Source organism: Bombus huntii, chromosome 16, assembly GCF_024542735.1.
Source record: "Bombus huntii isolate Logan2020A chromosome 16, iyBomHunt1.1, whole genome shotgun sequence".
NCBI classification, from domain to species: domain Eukaryota; kingdom Metazoa; phylum Arthropoda; class Insecta; order Hymenoptera; family Apidae; genus Bombus; species Bombus huntii.
In genome coordinates this window covers 5765026-5771149 of record NC_066253.1, presented here as the reverse complement: position 1 = coordinate 5771149, position 6124 = coordinate 5765026, and the positions used below count along the sequence as shown (strand labels likewise).

Below are 6124 nucleotides of genomic sequence, written 5' to 3'. Positions count from 1 at the left end.
GGAGCATAGGGACGTTTCTGCCGGGTACGTAAATTTGCCGGCTGCTGTTGACGGATCGACCGGAAAGCAAGAAACTGGAATCGTAAACTCGTTAGCGGCTCTGTCGAACGTATTAACCGCGAATCCTCGGATTCCGTGCACATCGTCGATTCGGCAAGCGAGTGTAAAGAGGGCAGCCCTAGAACGAACAAGGGAAAGAAAAAAAGGCGAAATCGCGGTTGGAAAAACAAGAGGCTAGGCACCGCGGAAAAAGGAGCGCCGCTAGGGTCCTGCTGGAAAGAAGGGAGAGGCTCGGTGTTGACAGGAGAAGCAACACGAACGCCGCTGGGTCGTTCTCGTTGGTTCGATGGTGGGGAGGGAGTAAACGCCCGCTAGTAGGTTGGTCCGTGGCGGTAGGCGTGACCGGGTCGTGCCGAGTCGTGCCGAACGCTGGCGAACCCTAACGAACGCTGGTGAACGCGAGGGGAACGTCGAGACCGGTGTTTTCGTTCGCCTTAGTTCCGCGCCGGGTGCCACGACAGTCGCATCGACTCGAGTTTACGTGCGCGCGCGCGCGTGCTTCCAAAAATCTTTCTCTCTCTTTCTCTCTCTCTCTCTCTATCTGTCTCCCCTCCCAACGCGGATCGAGCAGTCGAGCGAGAGGAAAACAGACGGCAGAAGGAAAGCCAGGGGAACTCGCGGAGACACGCGAACCTGACATCCCGACGACCCGGTTCGAGCACCAAGCCCAGCAGCTCTCCGTGCACGATTTACCGTGCTCGTTTTCCCTGTGCATCGGTTTCGTTACATCGTACTGTTGTTTCTCACGAACGGCTCGGCCACGACTCGGACGACGACTTGGACGACGACTTGGACGACGCGCGCGATACACAGGGGCCCAGCTATCGACGCGGGCAACCATCCGAACGCCACGATGTGCTGTGTGTGTGTACTGTGCAGTGTCTTCTTGGTGCTAACTTAGTGATAACGATATTGAAACACGCCCACAGAGCGACGAGACGCCGCGCGGCGACATACCGCGTCACTCGGAATTCATAACTGTTCAGGTAAGCGTGTTTGGCTCGTAACGATCGCGAACCGCCGCTCCACCGATCGCCGACTCCTTTTCCAGAGAGGAGCAGCGTGTACCACTTTGCTCCGCGGTTCACGTTCTATCCTCTTATCGGTGTAACGAACGCTAAGTCGAATTTGGAGTAGATTCCGTGACAGTTTCCAGCGAATACCTGCTAAGCGCCAGATCGCCGTACGCTTTTCCTCTGGCGCCTCCATTCGATTGTCTTTCGCGTTCGACTATTCTCTTGCGAGTGTGCGATAGTTCGATAGTCGGTTGTTTTTCCTTCGACTGTACAGGGTCGTTGTAGGAGGTCGTTGTACATCACCCAAGGAGTTGTTTCTGTTCGTGTTTCTCAGTGCGATGGATGCAAACGGAGTTGAGAGCGGAGTGAAAATCCGATCGCTGTGGAGGAAAATTGGCGTCGTAACGTCGACGTATCACGATCGAGTTGCCATCGGTCCGTAGGTCGAATTCTCTTAGAATCGAACGTCGAAGAAATCGGAATTGTAGAGATCCGTGTGACAGATTTTTCGGAGTCGCAACGATACTCCGGTTCCCTTTCTGGCAGAGAAAGTACGACTTTGGAATTTAGGAAGTCTCAGGTCCTTACGTAGGAGAAATTCAAGTTGCCGGTAGGTTGTTTTCGAAATTCGTCCCTCTAACTTTTGCCTGCCTTCGCGTGACAAATGTAACTGCTTACAGACGAACGCCTGCGATTCCATACAAAAACAGCGGTGCCTTTTTATTCGGATAGGTCGTTGACTCCGGTCTATTTAGAGGTCGAAGAAATTGCTTGTTTGCTCACGCCAGTGGGACGAAAAGATGGCGCCGACGGTCGCTAATTCTCTTTCACGCTGCGCTGTTTATCTTCGGCTTGCGTACACACTACCCTACGAAACTAAAAGTTAACTCGAATCTTGGGAAAATTCGCTCGGCGTTACGACCTAGCGGTCAGAGAGCAACAGAAAGGCGAAATGTCGCGCAATCCTACGCTAGTCGATTCGGAATTTTAGGTTCCCAGGGGAAACCGCGGCATAGGAGAGTCCAGTTTTTCCGATCGATCGGGTTACCGGCTTTCCATGGCAAATTGGAAACCCGATGCACGAATAATACTCGTGTAACTCGTTACGGTCGATTGCGTAACAGTTTGATTTCCACGAAAACAGAAAGAGACATAGTTCTTGTGTGTGTGTGTGTGTGTGTGTGTGTGTGTGTTAGGCGACCGGAGTCGATCGAACTCCGACGGCGCAGGTAGATCGACCAATTCACCGGAAGAAACCCGGCGAGAACGCGCGGTGAGTCAGGTCTTTCCGCGACTCAGGATTTTCCTTTGTTCTTGCAACGGCCGTTTGCCTGCCGTAGCTAAATCTGTTGACGCGGAAATGAAAATTACGAGCGTCGTTAGTGCCTGTCGTAGGTATCGTCTTTGAGAGGCAACGAGCTCCGTAGAAAAATTGCTCCGCCGTTGCTAGTTCTTTTCTAATCGATTAGCCAGTGAAGGACGATCGATTCGTGGATGACGTCAGCGGAATGATTTAAAATTGCTGTAGCTAATCCCTGTAGGGATACAGCCTGATGATTCGCCGTTTCGTAAACGAAGAAAATTGTCCTCCAAATCTACCAAAATCTCTAGTTAGGAATCGAATATTCGTCGCTTTCTAAGCGCAAGTTTCATCGTATCGCCATCGATTCGTATCCTTTACACGGCTCTGCCAGTTGCGTTTAGTTTCCACGTACGTTCCACTTAGCGGCTTATTAACATACGTTAACGTCAATCATATTTTCTTTTCAACCGTCAAGTTGACAACTGCCGCGACCAATTGTCACGTCGGGTCGATTGCATTCTCCGTAAACACAGGCCGTCGTTCGTCACTTTTCAAATTGTAAATATCTCGTTCGGTACGCGTTTGTAAGATTCCATCGAGTCTGGACGTCGAGTAAACAGGAAAAATTCGCAGGTCAAAGCATAATCCGTGTGCTACCACGGTTTCCAATATGCCAGTGGGACGCTGGCAATTGAATTTTTCGGAGCGACAGGTAGAAAATCGGAGGACAGGGCGGCGAGTCGGCGAGAAAGTGGATGATTTTCAAAGGGAATTCACCCCTTGCAGAAGGGAGGCGATATCGGCCGATGGTTTGCGCGCGGCCTATAATTGCTAATTTGCAAGTATAATAAACGACCGTCGGTTTCTGTTTTCATTTATTAGCCGCGAAATGCCTCCGCTTATTAGCGCAACCATGCATTCGAAGCAATTCGCTCGTTTCTTCGCGATAAACATTCTCTTCGCCGACGAAACGTCGGCTGCGTTGCTTCCTCCTCTTCGTCCTCATCCTCCTTCTCTTCCTCCTCCTGCCTCGCCATTCATCGATTCTCCAATTTTTATTTAATTATTCTTCGTCCTTCGTTCCTTCTATGGAGTCGCGTATTTAATGGAAAATCACGACGGTGTGTAGCGAGGGAATTTTTCCAGCGGAAATTTATACACGCGGATTTCGCGTCCTTACCATCTTCAAACGTAAACGGATCGACTCTGTCATCGATAGACGGCGCATTTTCGCTCGATTTCGTATTTTTACCAATTGCTACAACCGAAAAGAAATAGAAGAAGAAGAAGAGAAATAGCATGGAAATGGGCATTTGATTTATTAAATATCGCGATAAGTATTCCGCTTTGGATATCTCGCACATCTTCCAGACATCGTACACGAATTGTGCGCGGTGTTCTACACCCTCGAATTTCTTGTAAATGTGCGAGAAGCCGCGGTCTAGTCGTCGATAAATCGAACGATATCGTAGATCACGAGCGAGTGCTCCATTGTTTCTGTAATGAACAATCGAATTATTGGTCGATACGATATCGAGTAAGATCTTCGTATTGCGAAAATTCTCGGTAACGTTGGCTCCAAGGATCTACGCGTTTTTCTGTTCATCGGAAATCATCGAATCCGGTATTTCCCATTTATCAGGTTCGATGTAAATTACGAGATCGGAGAATTCTTCGTAAAGACGATCGACGTAAGATTCTGCTTGCCACTCGTCGTCGTCGTCGTCCACTTTGCAACAAACGTGCAGTGTTGTATTCGACAAATTCGACAAATTCCGCCTCCAGAGGCGCCTTCAGAGGTTCGCAGGTCTGCGAGTATCGCGTTTCCCTGTTGGAGCCTCGATCCGACGGCTGAGAATCGCACGCGCGTCTTATTCTCATCTTCGTCGTTCGCACTCGCGTCGACCATCTCCATCGTCGTCGAGCTTCCACGCTTTACGACTTCTCTGCCTATTCGAATCTCCAGCTATCGCATGATCAAAATTCGCGCACGATCTCGTAGCGACTGGGCAACTGGCGAACGAAAGAAAAGATTCTAAAACGAAAGATACAAAAAGACATTGTAGTTTTGCGAAACGTACCTGGTAAGAGCAAACGATTGTTATTTGTATGGTTCTATGGTTAACTCATGGTGTATCAACTTGAAACTTTCTTTCATCCGGCGATGAAAGTCGAATTTCGGTCAACAGCATAGGATTTTCTGCGTCGCTGTCTTTCGCTCGCGTTTCCGAAACCAATTCTACCTCTTCGCCGATCTCTCAACAGAGATTCTAACAGCATATCGGAAATCTATAACACCTGATGCGATCTCCGTGGTAATTTAAATATTATTCCATCGCCGCAGCTGCCCGCAATACTTGTAATTCCGACTTACGCTGCTTCGTCGGAGAATCAATTTTCCGATCTTGGTCGGACCGATGTGACTGGAAATATTACGCTTCCGCAAACGCCGTTCGAATACGCGTGCTTTCCAAATATTTGCTTTTTCCACGCGATGCGATTTTCTGTTCGCCACTAAAATAAAGTAGCCGAGAGAAAGAAGATGTGGGAAGAGACGAGCGAGCAGCGATCCAAGAGGCGCGTAATTAATTCAGGCACGTGAAAAGATCGGCCGGAAAAGGGCAAAGATACGTTTCACCATGCTTCGGGGACGATTAATCCGACTGGATACATTTTTTTCTACGTTGCACGCGAGTCTTTGGTGGACTTTGCTCCAGGTTCGAGGTCGCCGCTTAACGATTTTCGAGGCGGTGTCACGAAATCGGCGGCGAGTTGCTCGCACGTGCAACGCGACGCCGTTCTTTTTTTTTTTTTCGGACGGAACAAGATTAACAAATCTCGATAAGATTATTCTACGCGATACGTGATCGGCCGGCTCGCTTCGATGGAGGTGTTTTTTTCGCCGCGATGATGTAACGTCGTCACCTCTTGCGATAAATCGTGGAACGTCGCGTTGCGGCGATTTTCGCGCCGATGACGCGCCGATGACCACGATGGAAGTTAACCAGGTTCTATCCCGAACCTTCCGGGCAAAAATCTTATCTCTGCCTCGCCGATAACACCAGATAAGATCCGTTGCCTTGCATCTTTTCGCGATTTGTCGAAATATCGTGGTTCTTGCGCGAAATCGCTAGATTTAATAATGACAGAGTTGGACTCTGAACTGCCAACAATTTCAACTTTGACGATTCCACCGTCCGTCAAACTTCATCTTCTCCACCGACGTCCTTCGAGCTTCGAACCTTTTTTTCGTCTCTGTATCTCTCGAGATACCTGGATTTTTTCAATTATTCTATCGATAAAAGGAGATATAGCGCACGAGAGGTGGAGAAATTACGTGGAATGGCAGAATGAAATATTCCAAAGCTACGCGTCTTTTCGTAATACATTTATCGAAATACAACGTTCATTTCGGCCGATGAGGACAGTCGTAGAACGACGTGATTAGATTCTGCGTTAGAAGACTCAGGTTGGAAAAGGCGCGGGGAAAAATGCGTGAAACGCAGCAGCGTAGATTCTCTTGGGTTATTTTCGACTCGTCTAATCTTGTCTAAAGTCATTTGGTAGTTTTCTTATCGGCTGGCGAGCTTGCTTATCTCGATGGTCGAAACATTCAGGCCCACCTCACGATTTCAAGGAGTGATCAGCCGAAAATATCGACGCCGGCGATCGCGATCGTCTTTCCGCTTGTCTCCCGCCATCTCTGCCGTTTGCTTTCGCGCGATTCGTTTCCTCCAGCGACCCT

The 6124-nt window shown here is 49.0% G+C and overlaps 1 protein-coding gene across 1 annotated transcript in view; it reads left to right on the top strand.

Moving 5' to 3' along the window:
• Positions 1 to 486: 486 nt before the first annotated feature.
• LOC126874277 (GATA-binding factor C-like) overlaps positions 487 to 6124 on the top strand; it is a 95266-nt gene continuing 89628 nt past the window's right edge. The window contains exon 1 of the mRNA XM_050636098.1: positions 487 to 1046. The gene's annotated coding sequence lies outside the window, so the exon portion shown is untranslated. The remainder of the gene's footprint in view (positions 1047 to 6124) is intronic.